The sequence below is a fragment of the Sphaerodactylus townsendi genome, linkage group LG13 (genome assembly GCF_021028975.2).
Source record: "Sphaerodactylus townsendi isolate TG3544 linkage group LG13, MPM_Stown_v2.3, whole genome shotgun sequence".
In the NCBI taxonomy this organism is placed as follows: Eukaryota; Metazoa; Chordata; class Lepidosauria; order Squamata; family Sphaerodactylidae; genus Sphaerodactylus; species Sphaerodactylus townsendi.
In genome coordinates, this window is record NC_059437.1 from 19,571,217 (window position 1) to 19,595,024 (window position 23,808).

At 44.6% G+C, this 23,808-nt stretch overlaps 1 protein-coding gene across 4 annotated transcripts in view; it reads right to left on the reverse strand.

The window, feature by feature from the left end:
* PCDH11X (protocadherin 11 X-linked) overlaps positions 1-23,597 on the reverse strand; it is an 896,187-nt gene extending 872,590 nt beyond the window's left edge. For all 4 annotated transcript variants that reach the window (XM_048514062.1, XM_048514060.1, XM_048514064.1 and 1 more), the window contains exon 1: positions 22,768-23,597. The gene's annotated coding sequence lies outside the window, so the exon portion shown is untranslated. The remainder of the gene's footprint in view (positions 1-22,767) is intronic.
* Positions 23,598-23,808: the final 211 nt, after the last annotated feature.

Sequence of the window (23,808 nt, forward strand, 5' to 3'; positions counted from 1 at the left end):
ATTCAAGGTTGTCTTTCCCCATCACAGCTGGAATTTAGAAAGTTCTCATGAGGGGAAAACCCACAAGTCAGACTTAGGGGGCAGAGCAGAATGCAAGTTTTCAGAACTCTTTACTAGTATGGATGCAAATAAATAAATAAGTAAAATGCTTCCCTGGAAGATGAAAGAGTGCAGCTCCTGAGAATTTGACCCAAAAGGACAGGTGGAAAGGAAAATGACACTGAGAAATGTTTCCTACTGGAAGCAGCCATCCAATTGATTTCTTAGAATGACCTGTTTAATCCTGGTATTAAATAGTCAGGCTCCAGTTTTTAAAAGTGACCCAAATCCAGCTCTTTCATTTTGTACATTCTTATTGCCTATGGCTTCTAGTAAATTCATTGCCAAAGGCAAGAATCAAATGTGGAGCTGCTTGGCTCAGGCACTTAGCTTTGACACTGCATCAGCTTTTTAGTTGGCAGAAATAATTTTGATGGTAAAAAGGACACAACCCCATTTGTCTCTACATCTCCAAAGATCTAGCCCTCAGAAGTCTGGAAACGAAAATTCTTTGAACGGTTTTTGTAATAATTCAGTTGGAGCAGGAAATATCCAACCCCCCCCCCCCCAAATTCCTCTAAAATAGGTTCAGAAGAAAGAACCCCCATCCTGGTAAACACCTCAGTAGCAACTAGCCTTATGCTTTCACTCAGCAACCCCACACAAATGTTCTTCCCCCCATAACTCCCCATTCAAACATGTCAAAAGACACCCTCCCCTGCTGTCTTCACCAATCTCTCAAGGAAACACCATAATGCCACGTCAAACACCTTGCTAAAATTCAGCAACAAAATTATTTCCTCCCATTTCTATAATGTACCTGTCAATCAACTTCAAGGCACATACAATATAAACAGCACTAAGATGCCTTCAGTGAAACACATCAGCTCCACTGCTGTTAAGTAGAACAAATCACAATTCCTACCCCCATCATTTGTAAACCAAGCCTTTCAAGAATCCTGCATCCAGCCAAGAAGTAGGAACTTTATTACAAAAGACAGAAGGCATGAAACTAGCAGGATAAGTTGGATACTTCTATCAAACCTAAATGGATAGCTACATGGTAGGGATATGCCTCCTTCCTTCCTTAGTATTCCCTTCTCTTTGCACATTGTTCAGCTCAGTTTCTTAGCAGTAGCAGCCAGTGCAGTGGGGCTGGGAAACTCGCGTCATGATGCTACAAAATGACAAAGCGCTTTTACATCTCTTTCAGAATCCAAACAAGCAGCATATACTCACCCAGCAATCCTTAGCCGTCTGCTTCGCAGAGTTGTTGAACGATCACTTCCACAGCCCAGGCGGATGGGAGACTGAGAACCCACTTTGCAGGAAAAACAAATTGGCAGCCTGCACTTCACCTCTTACAATCCTTCCTTCCCACACAGAAATGGCACAATAGCTCATTTGGGGCAAGAACCGCAGCCTCAGCCAACCACCACCAGCAGAATGGGGAACGTGAAATGAAGAGCAGCTGCCACCTCCAGGACTTCTACATCAAATCCCATAAACTGCTGCTTCAACACAACAGCTCCTAACTCTGGATTGTCAGATGTATATTTCAGGAGTTCCAAGACCTCTAAAAATTCTCTTTCATCGTCATCCCCTATGATCCCTTTGAGATTTTGCTAGATCTTCTACCCTTCCTTATCCTCTAATTCCCCCCCTTCAAAAACACACACTGCACAGAAAAGTGGCTCTTTCTTTGCAAACGTGCAAATTAAACCCTTCTAGCTGATATATCACCGCAGAGTCCAAAAGTGATTAGAAAATTAGTGCAGCTCTTTCTATTTGACACTGCCCTTCTTCCGTTTGTTCAGCAAAAAAGGTGAGGACTACTTGCCTTGCTGTGTCTGGATCATGACAGAGATCCAATACTCTAAAGTGACAATGCTTTTAGAACTTCGTTAATCCGGCAACAGCCATACGGTGCCACCTGCCAGCCTATTCTAAATCACTTACTCTAAAGCTTTTTTTCTCCAATTATTCCTTTCAAGTTCTCTTTCAAAAAGTTTATAATACAATAAATCCCGAAAACACAGCTCACTCAAAAATGAATTACACATCAAGAGGTGAAACTGAGGGCATACCCAAACAGAAGCTTCCGGCAAAATACTTTAATGCTAAGCCATAATTGGAAAAAAAAATGTCGGCCAGTCAGTACCCATAAAGAATTGTTAAATAGTCACACTAATTCAAACCCAAGATCTCTGTCTGGCCCAGGATGGTGTAGTGATTAAGAGTGGTGGACTCTTATCTAGAGTACTGGGTTTGATGCCCCACTCTCCCACAAGAGCGGCAGACTAATCTGGTGAACAAAATTTGTTTCCCCACTCCTACACACAAGGCATCCTATATGACCTTGGGCTAGTCACAGTTCTCTTAGAACCTTCTCAGCCTCACTTACCTCACAAAGTATCTGTTTTGGGAAGAGGAAGGGAAGGAGTTGTAAGCCGTTTTGAAACTCCTTTCGGTGGAGAAAAGGGGGATATAAATCCAAACTCCTCCTCTTCTTTTCTCATCGAACATTAGCCAGTTAGACGCCACAGGAAGCTACTCACAGAAGGACACAGGCAGGAGTAGTTCCTCATACCCAACTATCAGCCGACCAGTGGTAGGCCAATAGTCAATTCTCACTTTTTTGTGTGTGCCTAAATACAAGACACTTGAGTCTCCTCTAACCATGAAGAACATTTTCACATACAGGGGAATACATTGGGGAGTAGCAGAGCATTTTTTTTGCACCAGAAGGTTCCAGCTTCAATCCCCATCTCCATTTTAAAATATCAGAGAGGAAACATAGAAATGTAGTACAACCCCCCTGTCATGTAGTACAACCCCCTGAACAATGCAGGAAATTCACAACAACCTTCCTCCCCTACTCCCATAGTGACCCCAACATATGCCCAGAGGATGTGAAAAACTTCCCATGAGCCCATGCCAGCCTGATCAGACAATACTGAGCTTGCCAGACTAATGGTCTGACTTAGAAACCTCCCTCATAGGGCAGTTGTAAAAACAAAATGGAGGACAACATTGTAGTCTGCTTTGGGTCCCCACTGAGGTGAAAAGTGAGATACAAATGAAAGAAATAAAAGAAGGCAGCTTCTTAAGTTCTTCCAGCAAGAGCTGGTTCCAAACAAAAGTCTCTTGTATCCTAACTTGACATACTAACCACTACACCATGCTGGCTTTCATGAACAGCCTTTAACGTTAAAAGCAACTTTCACTAAACTAATTTTACAAGCCCCCTTTTAAAACCAACAAAACTAGTGGCTATCATGACACCACCTCTTCAGACAGATAGTATCATATGTTAATATGCATTGTATGAAATACTAGTTCTCGGTCAATTCAAATGTTGTCCTGGTGTCATTCAACAAAATAGGACTTGGTGTCATCAAAGGCAGAGAATAACATGCAGGGACAAGAACAGTTTGCATTTATACCCCACCTTTCTCTCCTGTAGGGTGACTCAAAACATGTATTGTCAAAGGCTTTCACGGCCGGAATCACTGGGGTGTTGTGTGGTTTCTGGGCTGTATGGCCGTGAATACAGCCCAGAAACCACACAGCACCCCAGTGTCTCAAAACAGCTTACAAACTCCTTTCCCTTCCTCTCCCCACAACAGACACCTTGTGAGGTGAGGGGCTGAGAGTTTTTTGAATGAACTGTGACTAGCCCAAGGTCACCCAGCAGGAACCTAGGAGTGGTCACGAGTGTCCAGTGCAGCATGAGATTTGCAACACTTGTAATGTCGAGTCATTTTTGAACCATACAGAGGTATTCGGGGACGGGGGGGATTTCCATTTCTTTTTATGTTCACCAATTGTCAAGGGTTGCAATATTCCACTTTTGCCGGTGGGTTTGTCAGCTTATTTGTATTTCTCTGCGTGTATTTTCCTGGGAGTTTATACACAGAGTGACACACAGTGAGTATATATAATGCTGATATGACAAACTATTTTTACAAAGCTATTTTGGAAGGAAAAGTTGCCATAAAGAAACAAGAGGATGCAAAAATAGAGATTCGCGGGTTTTGATTGTGACAAGGGGGAAAAGAAATAATAGTAGGAATCTGGAGACGGAAACAACAGGAGCAACACATACAAAAGGTGTGCACCTGTGTTTCTAAAACATCACAAAATACAAATACTGAGAGTACAGAACCTTCAATGCCTCAGCATGAGCATAACCCAGCCCCCCCCCCCCCAAATCATCCCTGAAACAGAAGTACACCGCACAATCCACAAAAGGACTGCAGACTTGGATATAGCTCCTGGAATATTCAGAATGATGCTCTGATGGGTCGGAAGGGCTGCGGTATTCTACTCAAACCTCAAGCATCCCAGCAGAATGTCGGCGGAACTGAATTTGAACAACCTCGGTCACTACCATGCATGGAGAAGCTGAACAAGCACTCATCTGTTTGAACTTGGCATAATCTAGGGCTTTGAGCTCTTGCGGCACACAAAACCTCCATCAACATAAAACTGGAGTTACACAAACACCAACAGAATGAAAGCCTCTTTCTAATTAACTGTTGTCAGGTGGCATCTCCAGGTCAGATTTTGAGAAATTACTGGGTGAATTTAAAGGCAATCTTGATGCACAAGAAATCCAGCCAGCCTGAAAAATAATGTAAAAAAAAAAAGCGCCAGTTCCTGCCGATTTTGTTTTCCGCTCACAGGGAACACAAATTAGATACATGCACAGATGGGAAAGAGTTCACAGGTTATTTCATTTTCCTTTTATTTGTTTATTTATTTATGCCTGCCTTAATGTAAAAGCTCAGGATGGGTAACAGCAGTTGTGAACCAAACAAAAGGCCTGCAGCCCAAAGATCTGGCTGACTGAATATTCATGGCAGTGGGCAAGAGAGTTTTCAGTGAAGCCCTCCTAACCCCCCGAGGACCATGGTATGTCATTCTTCATTTGTTTCACTGGCTCCCTACACCTTGTCTCTCCTGCCTCCCAATCCAAAGACCCTGTGAAAAATTCTACCCCTTGGCCAACCTTGTCTTTCACTTCCCTGCCAACACTCCAGAGTAATAATCTTCCTCTGTCAGCAGTTGTGTGTGCTTAATAACAACATACCAAACACTGGCTTGGACAGGTTTTTGCAATATTAACATTTCAGCCTAGACAAAGGAGTTTACTAGTCTCACGACTTACACAGATCTGCCTTTTTCTGACCACCTAAGACAGGACAATCAACGGATTTGGGGGCAGAAGTAGGCTCATAGCAGTGCCCCATGCAATATTTATTTATTTATTATTAAACTTGTATACTGCCCTCCCCCGGAGGGCTCAGGGTGGTTCACAGCATAAACACACATGTAGAAAACACAGGCATGTGCATACATGGAGACAATGCCCTCCACGTCATTGGGAACCTTGCTTTTTCCCCAGACCTCCCAATGACCAGCACTCTATTTGGACATGTGTATACATGCATAAGTGATATACATGTGCTCGAGTGAATGGATGTGCATATGGAACCTGCTGGCACCAACCCACTCTTCTCCCTCATGCATGTTATCGTTCATTAAGGGCTTAGTGGTAAGCAATGTGCACACACATTGTTTGGGAAGGAGAAAAATGCACCAACCTGTTGACTAAAAAAAACCTGGAGCAACACTCTTCACACATGCTAAAGAGGCACACAGTAATGTCCTTATATACCTTCCACATCTTAGTGTGCTTGAGGCATCCTCCTCCAAGCCACATTCTGACACCAGAAGTGAGAGAAATGGATCAAGCAGCGGAGCTGACCAAAATGAGATGCAATCAGGCACCAGGGGAACAATAGTCTGGACATGAGATGCAATTCCAGGGGATCCCCAGGTCCCACCTGGAGGCTAGCAGCAGTGGCATAGGAGGTTAAGAGCTCGTGTATCTAATCTGGAGGAACCGGGTTTGATTCCCTGCTCTGCCACCTGAGCTGTGGAGGCTTATCTTGGGAATTCAGATTAGCCTGTACACTCCCACACACGCCAGCTGGGTGACCTTGGGCTAGTCACAGCTTCTCGGAGCTCTCTCAGCCCCACCTACCTCACAGGGTGTTTGTTGTGAGGGGGGAAGGGCAAGGAGATTGTAAACCCCTTTGAGTCTCCTGCAGGAGAGAAAGGGGGGATATAAATCCAAACTCTTCTTCTTCAATGTGCAGTACAATTAAGGTGAGGGATGTAGAATTTGCTTCCATCTCCTAATACTGTATAATCATGAAAGGAAAACTTTGGATCCTGGGATTGCTGAAGCACAACAGCAAGCAAACAAGAATCACTCTAAATATAAAGAACTGGAACATAGCCCTCCTCTAGACAGTTTGATTGGTGTAAACACCCCTTTAGAATACAGCAGACCCATCATTATAATTCTCTTCAGTAGCAAGATTAGTACTGAATCCTGATAAGTGGTTAGCATCCTTGTCACATATAAAATATCTATGACATTCTACCCTTATCAGCTTCTTGAACTCTAAACAAAGGTATCCAGGCACCAGAACACCAACACAATGTTAGACACCCTCATATTACTACTAACACTGATTTCAATTGCAACGATAATGTTCAGGGACATTTCTAAGTTTTGGTTGATCAGCATGTGATAGCAGAGTCCTAGTTTATATGCAGGTTCCTTTTGGGTGGGAAAACTCAGAATGCAATGTGTATATGTGTGCCTTTTCATCACAGTCATACTAAATCTAATATAGGAATGCAAGTCTCTCAAAGTGTAAACTTAGCAAAACTAGCAGAGGTATGCAGGTACACTTCTTAAGGGCTGGTTCTTTTTGTCCTTTAAACTTTTATCTTGGGACTTCAATAGCATTATGCCACCCGTTCCATATTTTTAATTCAAAAGTACTTTCAACGAGAAACATATTCCCATTTGTAACTTTGCTTCCATTAGGATGAAGTTTTGAGGGACTGTTGAATTTTCTTTTCATTCTAGCATACAAGACAGCATTGCTGGGAGAATAGTCAAAGGGTGAAACATTATGTGTCACTGAAGTCAGCTGACTAAAATCTCTCTATGTGTATATATTTCTATGAGTTCAGACACGGTTTATTGTTCTGCTTGAAACCTGCATTCTGTAAATGTGAGAAAAGAGTTACTTTGCATTTTTAATGCAAAAAAGTACACCAAGTTTCAACTGTTTATCTGGGGGAAAGGGTGGCTTATTTACCTGAAAAGAGTACCCGGCTGATTTTAACCTATGCAGCAACTTGGTCTCCAAACCTTCCTTGTTTGGGATCTTATGAAAGAAAGAAAAATTAGCAGATCCAACTTCAAATAATTTTTTCCCCTTCACACTCAAGCTATTGACAAGCTAGTGAAACTGTCCCAGGAAGAGCCTCCTCTCTTCCTTTCTAGCCATCAGGATTCCAGATGCAAGTGGGGAGGCGTTGCATTATGTTCACAGCTAACAGAAAGAGAAACAGGAGCTAAACCCTGAACATACAAGAACCCTAAATTAGTTTTGTTCAGTCTGGCATTCTTCTTCTGACTCATGCCTAATTTATACTTCCATCCATCAAGGAGTCAGGAGAAACTTAAATGCTTCCTACAGTGGAATCAGATGCAAGCTACTGTCTCCCTTCTCCAGCATATGCTTTTTGTGTGTGTATTAAATACCACAAAGTTGGTTATGACCAATGGAGACCCAATGAATTTGTGACCTCCAGAATGTTCTGTCATTAGTAGCCTTGCTCAGGTCTTGTAAACTGAGGGCTGTAGCTTCCTTAGTTGAGCCAACACATACATGTTGGGTCGTCCTCTTTTCCTGCTGCCTTCAACTTTTCCCAGCATTATTGTCTTTTCCAGTGATTCTTGTCTTCTCATAATGTGACCAAAGTACAACAGCCTCAGTTTAGTCATTTTATACACCCAATCCCACTCACCTCTTCTACTTGCCATTAAAGTCAGAGTGACTTGGGACCAGTAACTTTCTTTCAACCTAACAGCAGTCTGGCAGGGATAAAGTGGATTCAGAAAGAACTAAGTACTTTGAAGGAGGGGATAGATTAAAAAAATAAGTTATATACAGTTTAAAAATCTGAGCTAAGTTATGAATTTCTGTCACACCATAACTAATTGAGACCTACTATATTTTCTTCCAAGTGCTGAGGACAACACAAAGGGGGGGGGGGGGTTAGAGGGAAGCAACCAAAAACCAGCTTCATTCAAGACATTTGTAAGTTCCAGGATTTAGAGGTATTTCCTACACAGCAGTACTGCAAAACCAAAGCCACCGTTAATATAAAAAGACTTGCATTCCTGTTAAAACCACCCTTACTGTCCTTCTCCCTCACTGCTAGGTGCACAAATATACACATATAATTTTAAAGCACAGGGGTTGGAAAATTCCACAGACAGTTTTGCCCTAAGGGAATCCAGTATCATTAGGAAACCAGGGCACTGATCTTTTCATCAAAAAAAAATTGCTAACAAAAACAAAACATGACTGCAGTTAGGGAAACAGCTTGAAATCATGAATACGCTTTGCAACTGTGGTGGCCCAGAACATAACTTGTTTCTAGGAGAAATGAGAATCTTTCACTTTAATCTCCCTGAATGCTCGATGCGGAGGAAATGAGACAAGATCCTCTGCTCTCACACACACACTGTTTGACCAAATACTTAAGAATGCTGAGAAAATGACAAGGTGTCCTTAACCCAATATGAAAACTTATAACAAGTAAAGCCATGTTTGCCAATCCTTAAATGAATAACTAAACATATGATCCAGTTCTGAACCCCCAAGAAGCTGAAATACTGTTCAGTATATTAGGGATTACATCCACTGCTCTTCAAAGGTCTTGGCATCTGTGACTGTTTCTACACAGGGATTTTTTTTTTCTCCTCAGGTAGAACACAGCATGCCTTACACACCACATCATGCTCTTTCTAAACATGACTCATGGGACTCCCAGAACTTTCCTTTTTTTAAGCCAGGGCAAAGGAAAACCTGCTTTGCTCTGATGCGAAGGAGAAATGGAACTACAGAGTATGGGTATGAAAGCTCCGCACGCAGCCAATGGGGGAATCAGATTACTGCAGCAAAGAGCCTTTTTTTAAAATAGCAATGTTAAGCTTTTCTGCTCACCTCCCCCTCTTTGGCTTTTCAACAGAGCTTTCTCCTTCCTTTAACAGCTCAGGGAGCCCAGCCATGAGCCACCTGCCGGGGAGGAAAGGTGTAACGCCAGGATGCAGGAGGGCTCAACAAGATTCTTATCAGGTCAGCACTTCGATGCCAATGTGACAAATGGAAGGAAGAGTTGGGGAAGTGTGGTGATTTAGCGAGGGGAGCCTTATAAGGGGAAAGTGGCAGGTGAATGCCACAACCACAACAGTGCTGCAACTTTCACTGCAGGGTGCAGTTTTACTGTCCAGAACAAGCCACGGTTGGTACACTACAGCTGCAGAATTAGAAATGGGTGTATATAATTACCCAGAAACACTGGCTGTTTGAGCGAGGCAATAAGCAGGGAAATCATTTTACAACTGTTTCCAAACTTACTGCATCTCTATACGAGACGAGACTCGCATCAATAAGCGCTATCTGAACCTATGACAGAGGTATAGCTCCCCTGATCTTGCAGCCTCATCAGAAACAAACAAAAACTGTTGCTCTCACACTGACAGAATATCGACAGTCACCCCCATTTCACGATGGGGATAACGCTTCCCCACCCCACCCCAAATAGGCATAATCAGCTTTGTTCAAGATGTGTCTGAATCACAAGATCAGCATTTCAGCTTGCTTAGGATCAGAATTCATGCTTCACCAGTGGCTTATCACACACAGACAAGGCAGGGTTGGAATTAATTAATTAAAAAGCAGGTTTTGAGGGGTTTGTGTTTGCATTCCTCCCTGATGATCTCCACCACTAGTTAGGGCACCATAAAATGATAATGCTGATGTTCTTTGTTGAGAATGGTTGCTTTGTATATTGTTTATGTGACTGCTGCCAGCCACCTTGATGTGGCTGATTTGTATATCGTTTATGTGACTTGAGTTCACTGACAAGAAGGGCAGCCAATCCATCAATAAATAAATCAAGAGTTCAAAGATAGGAATGTCACATCGTGGAGACGCATAAAAGGACTGCTAAGGAGTTATAGGTCAAACCACTGGTAAAACCAAGTGAGTAGGCGTAGCTGGTTCCTGCAAGCTTTTAGGCGGTGAAAGGGGAGGCCGTTTCCACCGCAGTGAATATGGCGGACCTGGGAGGCTGGCAAAGCGCCGTCCCAGGTCCGCCATTCACAGCTGCAGGTGTTACGCTGCATCGTCGAAAGCCAGCGCCCGCCGCCTCGACCGAGCACCAAGCTGCGCGTTTCCGGAGTGCGCACAAGTTAAGTGCACTTTCCAGCGGCAACGCTGGCTTGAAACGCTACCGATGCGAAACGGCAGTGGCTAAAGCATAAGCTCCCACTCCCTCCTGCGCCACCTTGTCCCCGGGACTCCGGCGATGCGCCGTCGAAAGCCTGGGAGGACCGCGCCTCCCTGCGATGCTGGAGCAGGCTGCGGGAAAGGCCAGAAGGCGTGTCACTCCGGAGGCCTCAGCGTGCCGATGCCGGGGAATCACCGGAGTGCCCGGTCAGTATTAGCTCGACGAGCGTGGCTCTTGGCGGCCAAGTTATTCTGACCTCTTTCTGGGACCGATCTACATGCCAGAGCGGTCCCAGTGTTGTCGAGTGCGGACACAAAATCGCATGCGAATTCCAGCCACTTCCGCCTCCGTTATTGGAAGCGGGCCCGGTGTTTTCGCACCTGCGCTGCTCAAGCTCTTTAACAGTAGAACTGCCAGAGAGGTTTGAAATGGCTTTGCTGCAAAGCAACTGGCCCCAGTCACTGCCTTTCTCGAAGGGCATATGATGAGAGGGGTTTTAATTTATAACACCCCGTAAGGAGTCTCTAAAGGAGCTTTTTTACAAAATTCTCTTCCCCTTCCGCTCCCGAAGTGAATACTGGCATTTGAAGGCGTGAGGTGTTGGACAGGCTGAGAGAGTTTTCCAGATAGCGTTGAGATACTAGATCAGACTGACCAGGGTAGGGATTCGCGGCTCTCCAGATGTTCAGGAACTACAATTCCCTATCAGCTTGCTCTGTCAGCATGGCCAATTGGAAGCGCATGCTGGTAGGGGCTGATGGGAATTGTAGTTCCTCGGTATCTGGAGAGCCGCATGGATTCCCTGAATTCCTGAACTATACCGCGATCACCTTGAAGCAGGCTTCATGCGTAGAGAGCTATTACAGGGAAAGAATACAGCTCTCCAGATAAGAGTCTGCCACTGAGGTGAAGGAGTGGGGAATCAACCCTGGTTCTCTAGATTACAGTTCATCTGCTCTTAACCACTACACCACGGTGGCTCTATGTCTACTCAAACCATTCATCTTCCATGCCCAGTACTACCTATTCTAACTGGCAAGGGCTCTAAAAAGTCTCAGGATGAGATCTCCCTCAAAACTGCTATCCATTGAGCTTTTAATTAGTAAAGCTTTAGGAATGTACCCAGTGGTGGGATTCAATTTAACAACTGGTTCCGGTGGTGGGATTCAAATAATTTAACAACTGGTTGTTTACAAGCACAGTTTTAACAATATGTTCTGCCGAAGTGGTGTGAACCTGCTGAATCCCACCACTGGATGTACCTGTTCATATCTGCCATGGCCCATTCTATCTATGATTCAGAAGCCAAGTCAGGTACGAAAATGAACAGTGTAAGAAGAGGCGGAGCAGAGAAACAGCAAGAAGCTTACAATCACTAGGTTTGGTCCAGCAAACTCAAATTTCCCACTTTACTATCACATGGCTTTTGTCCATGCATCGCTCATGATCCCCAGCATAGCACTTTTTGGTGGTCAAAGGGGACCCTCTTGTCTCCTGATCACCAACAGAAAACCTGGCTAGATGCAACCCTTCTAAATATGTTTTTTCCCAGTCTAGTAAGCAGCTCTGTTTCTCAGAAAGTCTCTTTTGCCAGAAAAAAAAAATAACATGGTCACCACCCCATAGTAGCTTCGTGCAGCTGGGCATCAGCCAAGAACGGCTTGATCAATGCTAACTGGAGATTCACCCAGAACATTACTGGGCTATGCTTGCGATGCCTTTACACAACAGTGACCAATTTGAACCACTCTGCTGATTCATCTTTACAGCTCGTTCCTCATCCTTTTACCCACCCCCTCTGCTCGCAGCAGTAAAGAGCACTATTGACAACTTCGCAGCTAAAGTGTTTGTTTTTTTAAAAAATGATTCATCCTGTTAATTAAGTACATTTGTATTCCAGGCATTTAGGAACAGCAGCCACCAAAAACAGAAGCAATTTCTGTTAGCCAAGAAGGAGAATTCAGAAATTGAGAAGCCACAGCCAAAGTGGTAAGAATTGCCAAACAGAAGAGAAATGGATTGTAAAGGGAGAGAAATTCCTGCAGTCTTGTAGGGAAACGTTTCATTATGTTGGTGCTACTGCTGTGCTCTCGTATAAAGCAACCTCGCTTAAAACCAGCTGCCCAGATACATATTCTAGGAGTCACTTAAGCGACTGACACAGTAAAAGCAATTACTCCATTTAATGCACTGCTCCTTCTCTTTTGGTCTTCACGTCTCCAGCTTGTCAGGAGTGCATCTCTCCCCTTCTGGTGGATGCAGAGAGAGTGGAAAACTCTTGCGTCAAGTTACAATGAGCAGAATGGAAGTCCCAAACCATTTCAACACACTGCAGCGTAATAAATTGGCATTTCAAGCCGGAACTGTAACTCGGTGATGACATTTTACTACACGCAAAAAAGTTCCACTTACATTCCTTCCCCCTTCCTGTCCTCCATCGTTGGCATTGCTTATATGTCCAGCCATTTTAAAGTATTTCAATAGATTAAAATTAGGCTAGTTCCATTGTAAGAGGAGGAGAAGTGCTCTCCTCTCCCCCCCCCCCCCCCCCCACACACACTTGTCTTACTCTTTTCCATGTTGCAAATGCAAGGAGGAGGAGAGGGAGAGATGAAGAGCAAAAGGCCCTCTAGCTCTACCGGCTCGGTAGATGCCTCTCCTCCTCCTTGCAACTCCATTCCCAACTGCTGTGGGCCAAAACAAAAACGCTGCTTACTGCATCATCCTTCATGTTGCTGATCCATTCGACAGGAGAGTTCTCTAGGCAGAATCCTAGCAAACCGAGACCAGAATGCTTACTAATCAAAAGCAACATGGATGACTGGATTTCCCCCTGTTCTGTTCCTTTATTTCACCCTGTGCTATATTCTATTAGAGAAAACTAACCAGATAAACTGGGGGAAATGCCTAAACTGAATTCTGAAGTTAGACTGTGAGGGGGTTTTTTTTACACTACACTTACACTACACTTTAACCTTTATTAGGCATAATAGTTTTTTTTTTGCTCTACCTTTATCAATATAGGTCCACACCAAAGGAACAGTACAAAAAATACTGATACAACTGAAAGATTGCATCAGCAAGACTAAATCATATTCTAGTGATGAGCACGTGCACATCTTGATCAAACTTGATATATGCAGCCACATGATGAATGGATTTCCATCCCAAATTGTGTACAGAATTGTGTACATAGCTTGGGTAAACTTGCAACGAAGTTGCACATTCTCCCCCATCAACAATGTGCACATGCACATTGCTCCCTTGCAGAGCTTTGCCGTTCCTCCTTATTTATGCCTAATAAAGGTTTACTGTACTATTGTGTTAGGAAGACTAACCTCCAGGAGGGTCCTGAAGTTCTTCCAGAATTATAACTTATCTCCAGTGTACACAAATTGGCTCCCACGGAAAAAAATGGCAGCTTAAGAGATCCAGGTCTATGGACTCATAGCCCTGCTGAGCTCCTTGCCCTCCCCAAATTCTTCTTTTTCCAGGCACTGTCCTCAAATCTTTAGGAATTTCCCAAGATCAAGTTGGTAATCCTAGGCCATTTCCGAACAACTCATTGAAAACATTTGCAAAATATTTACAAAACATTTCAATCTCCTCCCCATTTGTCCACACACACTCCCTCCTTTCCCCGAAACGATTCCTAGCCACCATTTTGTGATCGTTCCAGATTTTTTTTCCCCTGTGGCTTCAATGCTACATTGCTTCAAAGCCCTGTGCTGCAATTCTCCTAGGCCAGTGGTGGCGAACCTATGGCACGGGTGCCAGAGGTGGCACTCAGAGCCCTCTCTGTGGGCACACGTGCCCAGAGGTCATCATGTGATAATAGTGTAATTATTTCAGGGAGATTACTAGCATTAAACCTAAGACCTAGTTTTCGGGAAGCAGTGTAGGTAACCCTGTTAAGCGCTGTTAAACCCTATTGGTTTTCATGGGAAGAAGAAAGCATGATCCTTTACCTCGGTTGCTGGCAATGGGGCTTGCTTCAGAGTAAACCCTCCTAGGGTCAGGATTCACCCGTTGGAAGAGTTGCACAGTTGCTTCAATGCAAAGCCACCAACTTCCACCAAGCTTACTCCTGAGTGATGTGCACCTTGGAGCCAACCTTTTTTTCTAAACTAAAACCTCAGTATTCAGGTTAAATTGCCATGTTGGCACTTTGCAATAAATAAGTGGGTTTTGGGTTGCAGTTTGGGCACTCGGTCTCGAAAAGGTTCACCATCACTGTCCTAGGCTGTGTACATGAGGCTTTGAAGATTTGACCCTCCAAAATATTTTAAAAAATATTTTGGAGGGAGCAGCAGTGGCGAAGTGATTAAGAGCAGGTGCACTCTAATCTGGAGAACCGGATTTTCACATTTATAATTGATATCTAGTACACTAGTCCTAATCATTATTGTTATATGACCTTGAGCTAGTCACAGCTTTTCAGAGCTCTCTCAGCCTCACCCACCTCACAGGGTGTTTGTTGTGGGTGCGGGGAAGGGAAAGGAGATTGTAAACCCCTTTGAGTCTCCTCTTCCTCTTCTTAAAAATGAAAATAGGTGAGCCAATGAAGTGAGCACAGAAAATGGCACCAAGAAGGAAATCTGGGGACTGCAGAGAAGCATGGGAAACATTTTAAAAGAGATACACTTAGCAAGTCAAAACATTTTGAAAACATTTCAACAAGAGAACTGCTAAAATAGAGGATTCATTTAAGGCGTTTTTAAGACTGGAAATAAAACTTGGGGGGGGAGGGAATGATGTGGGACTCTTTGGAGAAAATGTTTTATTTCCTGCCTCAAAACATTTTAGCTTGGTTGTGCAGAAAGGGCCCTAGATAGTATGAATAGTTGCAGCAAAAGTTTTGCCATTCATCTTGTGATCATATTCATATTTGCATTAAGAGTCTTTTTGTACAGAGCTTTTCCAGAACATAGCAACACATGTGCATCTCAGCAAACTACTAAACATTCTTGATGCTGGTATACATATAATCACATCAAGACTGCTTTTCTGCAGTGTTTTATTGATGTGCATTTGATGACGAAAAATCATTGGTCATGTGGTGGAGAAATGCAAATGAGCTGAGAAACTACATATGCACAGTGCTCTGTACAAAAAAACACTGGACCCCCCCATAGAAAGGGCAGGAAGCAAGATGAAGTAATTAAGAACTCTGTAAACTGAAGAAAAACATTACAAAGGGAGAACGTTACAAGTGTCCCTTGTCCCAAGGGATGTATGATGTCACACCAAAGCACCACAACTGCCCTAGAGATGCCCTACATGTGAGGTTGGGTGGACAAATCTGGTTTGGGAAATTCTGGAGATGGAGGAAGAGCTTGGGGAGGACAGAGGTATGGGAAGGGAGGAAGCTCAGTGGGTATGCAATTACATAATGTCTACTCTCAGTCCACATGAACACAACTTCTAAAAAATTCAGGGTTCAGACAGTACAAGTATATTAAATGTGTATGTTGGCCCTGCTGACACTACATGGTGACTAAGCCTATTGGGAGATCACAGGTTGCACACATTGTTAAGCACAGAGGATAGGCTTCAGGTCTGTTTGACTGTAATATCTGAAAACGTCTTTACACTTCTCAACATTGCAAACCACTATGTAACACAAACTTGGATGATGCACTCCAATTGATTCATTTGTCTGAAATTGCCAGATGCCGGATTGGAAATACGAAGCATTCAATAAAGTTATAGATGCAGTAAGGTGTTCAGGTGCTGGAGAAGCTGGTTTTTTGAGAAAAAAAAGATTTTAAAATGAAGCTCATGGGATAGAAAATTGGGGGGGGGTCATTCTAATTTCATCTCCCCTACACAAAAATCAACCTTTGTTTTTCTACCAACTTGTATACCCACTCTAGCCGGATTACCCTGATACACCACAGCAGCAAATCTTCAAGTGGCTAAGCTGCAGGAATTCTACTACTTTATGATTTACCCTTTCTCCTCCAAGGAAATCAGAGTGACACACATGTTATTTTTGGATTCAGTTCCTTACAACAATTCCGCAAGGCAGGCCATGCTCCCTTGAGAAAGGGGAAGAACTAGAATGGAAGGCCATCTGGTGTTCTAGATGAGGAATTTTCTAACAAGTCTTTTTAGATAATTCCAATGTCCTTGCCCCCACATCATCTCTCTGATGGCCTCATTTATTGAGTTTACATTTTTTCCTTAATGGGAACCCCAAGTAGCTTACAACACTGACTCCCACTGTTTTATGCACACAACTTTCTGAGGAGGGCTAGATTGAAAGACCAGCCAGCTCAAGGTCATCCAGTGCTCTTGCATGGCAGAGTAGGGATTCCAGCCCTGGTCTCCCAGACCCTAGTCCAGTACTCTAACCATTATACCACACTGCCTCTTATGCTGCCATTATGTGCCATGACACCTGTCAGCACATAGCAAGCAGCAATGCATCTGAGAGAGTTGGAGTGAGCCAATGACAGAGATAATCTGAACCCTTCTCATTCACTCCCTGAGCATCCCCATGCTAGGACTACACTCTCAGCTGTGCATTTTGCGCAACCATCAGCGTTTTGCTCATTCGCCTTTGCGCTGCAAGAGCCACAGCAGGTTTTCTGCTATTCAACCTGCCATGTATTTTAATCCAAATTAAATTTCATCGACAATAGTCCACACTGCATAAAAAAGATTTCCAAATAAGCCAGCAGAGTGTAAAACTAGGACTTAATTATACATATGGTTGGTTTTTTTCTGTCTTCAGCAAAGCCTCCATGCAGCTAAATTGTGCAGCCCTGGCTCACTCCAGCAACGTCTGCAGTATCAACTTAGTAACATCCTTCTCGGAATAAATGCACCGAAGCTTGCTATTCCCAGACAGCAAAGACACAATTAAGGCTTGTCGCTTGAAGCAAATGTGGAGGTTCATCCTCAGGCGAGACATCTCGAGAAACTGCTAGGGATTTCCACCCCCCACCCCACCCCGAAAAGAACAGAAACTGTAAGCACAGTTGCTGTTCATGGAGGTCCAATACATCTCAGTGTATTCAGATGTCCATCAAGGTCCGTGTCAAACTTTCCAGAAACTTAGAATTCTGCATCCAGTTAATAATGGGAAGCATGTCTGGATTTAGAGCCACTCCTTTTTACACCAGAAACGAAGCTGAAATAATTTCAACAGTCTTTACATTACATGGGCTTTAAAGATGACTTTAGCAACAGTCTCCTTCTGCCTTTGGGTGACATTCCTGTTTGTTGTCAGAATGCTGTTTCTCCATCAGAACATAAATTACTCTTGCATATCTGCTTCTTATCTGCATTTGCAAAGAGATGTGGGAGGGTTGCTACAGAAAATTCTTTGATCAAACCAGAAAAAGAAAATGGCAGACGGGAGGGATTAAAAGTGTATTTTAAAGAAAAAAAATCTCTGGAGATAATAAATTGACAGTCTGCTGGGACCATTTTAATTCATTCCACAACATGCCAGACAGAGTTACAAGTGGTTTAAAATCTGCTAACAGGGATTTTACAAGAGCAAGAAGGTAATAGCAAGTTATACAATTTCTGTCAAGTCACTCTACCTAACTCACGGACAATAATTGAAAGCGACTGACTTTCAAACTATTCGGAATAATGAAAAGCAGTCTCCTTCAAGAGTCCAATGGGATAATGGAATGCACCTTTCCAATTTACATTTGTCTGTTCCATATTTCATCCTTTGTGTCTAGGCATTCATTCTGCCAAGCATAGGAGCCTTCAAGAAGAGCCGAAGCAAGATTCAGTTGCTTGCTCTTTGCCACTGTAGGAAGCAAAATACCTGCAGTCCTCCCCATGGCTGCTAAATGGTAAATATCAGTGACGTCACTGCCAACTTGTTCACATACAGATGTACGAAAGACTGCAGTCAACTTGAGGCTTTGCATCCCGTTTACTTCATGATGGGAATACCAGCACACCAACAACGGTTACCAAACATACTTATTTGGCGCTTACTTCCAAACAAACAAGTTTGGGATCCGTGTACTAGAACTTTAAAGTTGCTTGTCTAAATCTGAACACGAAGAATCACCTTCTTCTCAAGGGTGCATGTTCCATCAAGGACAAAGGTTTTCAAGAATGAAAGCTATGGACTCCTCCTCTGCATTTCTCGTTGGCTATGTACAACATCCTGCGAAATAGCATCCCAGATGGCTAGCAGTTCATATTCTTCACACATAGCACTGTTCTTTACCAATTTTGTGTTACTCACAAAAGGTCACACTTCTTTACCTCTGTCACCTACCAAGATCACCTCTAGACAGCTCACAGGAGGCAAGGAGGCAAGAAAGCATCTACTGAGGAATACTCTCACCATACCTTTAACTTCAGGGAAGAACTATGTAAAACCGACAAGGAGCCATGCTCCGAATCCTCACTCCTCATGCCAAGAACTAGTATATCCCTACCATAGTGTGCTTATTGCAAGTCTTCTGTATAAACAGATGCATAGAGAGTTGCACCATAAAGCCCCAGGGTGCCACTATGATCATACAGGCATACAAAGAAGGAAATAGATGGTTTCTCCACATTTTGCATTTCTTTATAGCTCGCTTGATGCGGTACAGGACCTTGCAGGGTCACTGTGAAGAGATAAGTCACTCTCCACTTTTCCCCCCTTCCCATAAAAGGCAACATTCCTAAAACACACTCCATATGGAGCCCATTCAATCCAAGGGGATGGAGCTCAGAGTAAACATGCTTAGCAAACTGTGTGGCAAGGTTAAGAGAACAAAAGGCACAGGGCTCCCCAGGGACAGCTCGTGGACAGCAAGGTCTACAAGCAGAATGCTTCCTAGAAGGGGATCCAGACATTCAACCACCAATTGAGCAGCTCCACTATTTGCTGGGCTCCCTTAGCGGCATCATTGTGAGACCATGACATTGCGCACCAACAACCAAGTATTCTCAATCTTAAGTTTGTTGCCGCTGTCCACAAATGAGGTTACTTTGTCCTGAAACACCTGAATTCTGTTTGGATACCCAAATTTAGTATCAAAGGCAGGATTCAAAAGTGATGCCACCAAAATCCCAGGAGTGAACCCAAACTAACCCAGAGGAAGTCCCCATCTCCCATTAATTCTTTCATTGAAGTAGCATGGCTCTGTTTCTCCCAGAAAAGCATCAACACGCACATGTCGAGTGACAGCAAGCCTTGTCAGCTCTAGGATCAAGCGAATACATAGAGCATACAGAGAACTGAAGCTTCAAAAAGGTCCTATTACCCCCCCCCCCCCCGTTCTCACCCCTAAGTCCTTAACCTGTGGCCTTTCCAAGCCCCCCCTCCAATCAAAAACAGACCCTACAAAACAGGAATGCACACATATAGCACAGGCTGCATTCCGACACCCATCAGTTAATTCTGGTTAAATCTCAGAGCCCAATTGGTAGGGCTAGATTATAAACAAATGGGTGTGGGAATGGAAGGAGACTGATGTGTTCTTAACTACAGCAGAGCAAGAGGGATTGGCAGAACCTTGCTTAGGCCCACGTAGAATACAAATGCTTAACAGGACTACAGGTCCAGATCTTTGATCATACCCATTTTGCAGAGGCCGTGATGTATAAAACCAACTGTACTGAGCAGACAGTTCTATGCTGAATATAAATTATCCTTTAATTATAAGCGAGGCACCCTCCTGCTCACTTTTGGAAGCAGCAGCCACTTGCCAGGAAGAACTAGGCAGCCATGAAGCAACAAGACCTCTTGGCAAGGGAGGGGGAGGGGAGAGAGAGGGGGATTAAAATGCAAACCAAGATCTGAATAAGCAATGAGGATAAAAAGAGACATACGCCTTAACAAGTGTTTTTTTTTTTTTTTGGCAAAAAATAAGAGTACATTCACACCTCCTGCAGGAACAGTGGCACTCTGGTACCTGACTTCATCCCCATAAAAGAAAGATGATGATCCAACATTGTTTTCTTTTTAAAAAAAAAAAAGCAATTCATTTACTTAAATAATGTTCAGTTTTATTTTCTGATCCAGATCTGATTCATATCTACCTTCTCTCCTGTTTAGCATGCTCTTCACAAGAACTCAGGTTTTTTTTTTGCCTATCAAGCGAACCCTTGCAACCCTATGATTTAAATCATTAATATTCTGAGCCCATCCGTTGCAATTAACACACACACGTGCGTGCGCACAGAACAGGACTTGTTTCACATTCTCCCTAGATATAATACTGGTAGATTTCCCCCCCCCCCCCCCGCTTATGTCTATCTAACATCCTGCTTCACATAAACCCATGCCTTCCTCCCGGTTGCCTTGATCTTATGCAAAATTTACCGTTTGGAAAGCATTGGAGTATGAAGGCATAACTCAAGCTCCCGTGCACGTTTCAGATGTGAAAACTAACTGCTTTTGACAAGCTGGTAAAGCTTTCTTTCAATTTATTCACTGCAGTCTCTGCATTTAAACTCAGTCCCCACTGGTGAGCAGAACTACATGGCTCTGTTGGCAGTGATATAGGAGAGATTTTTCTACTGCTCAAGTCTTCCCCAGTGAAGAGTTCAGTATAATTTGCAAGCTTACACTCTCTGATCGATGAAGAATCTTGCCTAACTTGCAAACTTAAACATTAGACCCTTAGTTTATTGGCTAGTGTGGAAATTGTCAGGATTACTCCAAAAAAATTTACATTAAAAAACTCTCTTATACTATTGCCTTCATATTGGGGGGGAGGGGGGTCTTCCCCTAAGGTGTTAGTGATCAAAAGAATATTTTCCTACTTGCTAGCCTTCCTAACTTTCGAGGTTCTATCCATCCTTTCATCTTGTCATAATGTGAAACGAGTTGGTGTGTTTGGAGCAAGTTTTTCCTTTTTCGGAACCTTTCCATTTTACCCTCACGGAGGCAGGGGAGTTCAATATTTGCCCTTACAGCAAAATTCAGCTACATGCACTGAGCCATTGGTTCCTACGTAAGCACCATCTATCAGAGGTGGCCCCTGTTTCAGCAGCATGACCACAGTTCATGGTTTGGTCTAGGCTGGGATGCAAGTCTGTTGCATACCTAAGAGGCAAGGGTTCCATCATGGGACCTACTCAAACACCAGTGTGCAAGCTGTCTGCAAGAGATGCTGTCTTAACAGGGTCCACGCCCCCTCCCTGCCCCCCATTCCTGCAGAAGTTAATATCTCCCCCCCCCCATTCCAACACATTACAACTTCTTTAAAGTTATTATTATGCTAAGCTTACAAGGGAGGGAGAAGACCCACCAGCTCTGCTGCCAATCTACACATTTTCCTCTGCACCAGCCAGCAGGTTGCCGAGCTCGAGCTCCAGCCACGATCAGTTCCTACCTACAAAAGAGAGATGCTAGAAGCCAACCTTGTTCCCTTTCCTCTTTCTCTTCTAGCACTTCCAAAAAAATGAGGGTAAAAGCCAGGTTTATGCTTCCTCCACCTAGGTAAACCCCACCCCCTTTTTCCCCTTTCCTGACCAGTGTGTCCACATACAAAGATATCAGCTCAATCCCTGCAGTGCCTGGATTACCCTTCCTCCCAATTCCAAAGCTCAAGGAAATGAGAACTATTTATTTATTTATATATATGTGTGTGTGTGTATTTCAGGAGGAGTTTTTTCCCATATATATATTTATATATCTATTCCCTCCCTGTCTGATCTGCTTTGCATCTCATTCCAATAAGCCAAATGCGCAGCAACTTTAAGCCCATCATCGGAGTTGAAGGGAATCCTTCAATCAGGGAACTTCATTTACAACCGAGCAGAGCCAGAGCGGCCAGCTTTTAGTTCCCTCCCTGCACACCAGCAGGTTTTTAATGCAATCCCTATCTAATGCTGTCTCCATTACAAGATTACAATTGCATCAATAAAATACTCCATATGGTTTCCCACCCACCACCCCCCAGCCCCAGCCTTCCCACCACCCACCACCCTGTCTGACACCCTAACCTGAACTGCTTCCACTGGAGTGATGGGGTGGCTTTGCAAAAGCAAGGAGGCTGGCTCTCTGGAGGACCCAAAAACACTCCGCAGCCCCCGCTGACAGATTCCCTGCTTTCCTGCCAAAAGCGACAGGGTGCTTCCCAACCACTGGTGTACCACCCATACCTAGAAGGTTGCAATAAAATAAAATAAAAACCCTCAGCTGCAGACATCCCTGCCAGCCACACTCTGCAACAGAGGAGACTTGAGGTTCCCTTGCCCACCCAGTGATTCTCCGGAGGCATCTCCGCCGATGGCTGGCTGGCATTGCCAAGGGAGGGGGTGTCGGGTGGGGGTTAAGGAAGGGAAAAGAAGCCCCAATCTCCTCGCCAACCCTCCCCAGCCCCTCTCTCCACCCTACTCTGCAAGCCTTACCTTGAATTCCTTCGTGGGAGAGAATCTCCGGCTAGGGCAGCTCCTCAGCCATGCTTCCCCGCTGTCTTCAAGTCCGACCCCAAGCGCCCCATGGGGAAATAAAACAAAAATCCTTGGTCTGGTCAAAAATATTGAATGAGGGGAAAGGGGCTGAAGCAGCAGAAGAAGAGAGAGCGAGAAGGCGACAGGCTAAAAGCAAGAGGAACCCGAGGCTGGCGAGAGCATCAGAAGCCAAGCGCTTTCCCACGGAGCATCTTCGAGGAAGGAGATCCTAACTTGAGGGAATTCTTCAAGTGTGCCTGGGCTTGGCGGCTAGTGGGGAAAGGAGTCGGGGGGAGAGGAGAGGTCGGGTGCTTGGTCAGCTTGGGGAGGAGGGGGGAAGCAAGCCAGCGAAATCCTCCCCCTTCCCAACGGAGTGCTTTACGGAAGGTGCCAAGCCCGGGCAGCAGCTGCCGGCTGGTTGCTTCCAACTTGCTGCAGAAGACTGGCAACTTGGAGTAAGGGGAAAGCTTGGGGAGGGGGGAGCAAAGAGAAGAACCCCTCCTTGTGTGTGGCGGGGGGGTTGCAGTGATCAAGTGCCCACCAGTCTAAGTTCTTCTTTGCAGGATCGGCCCCCCCCCTACGGAGCTTCTGGCAGAGGCGAGACCAGTCCTCCCTCAGGAGAGGAGAGTCCCTTTGGGGGCTCAGCCGGCGACTCTGCCCCCTCAGCTGCCTGATGATCCGCGCACGCGCCCGCCCGGGGCTGCTGCTGCTGCTGCTGCTGCTGCCGCCGCCACCACTCCACGCCGCGGCCGCCTCCGTCCCGCGCTCCCGCCGCCGTCTGAACTCCGTTTTCCGCCGACACTGGCAGCAAGTCCTCGCCGGGGCTGACATCACTGCAAAAGGGGCGGGGAGAAAAGAGAAAATGCAAATGAGAGAGGCGGTGGGGAAAAGAGGAGGAGGGGATGGAGAGAGGAGGGAGGGGGTGAGACACCCCCCCACCCCCCGCCTTAAAGAGCTCGGCAAGCCGCCGCCGTTGCTTTGAGCTGCGGGGGAAAGCGT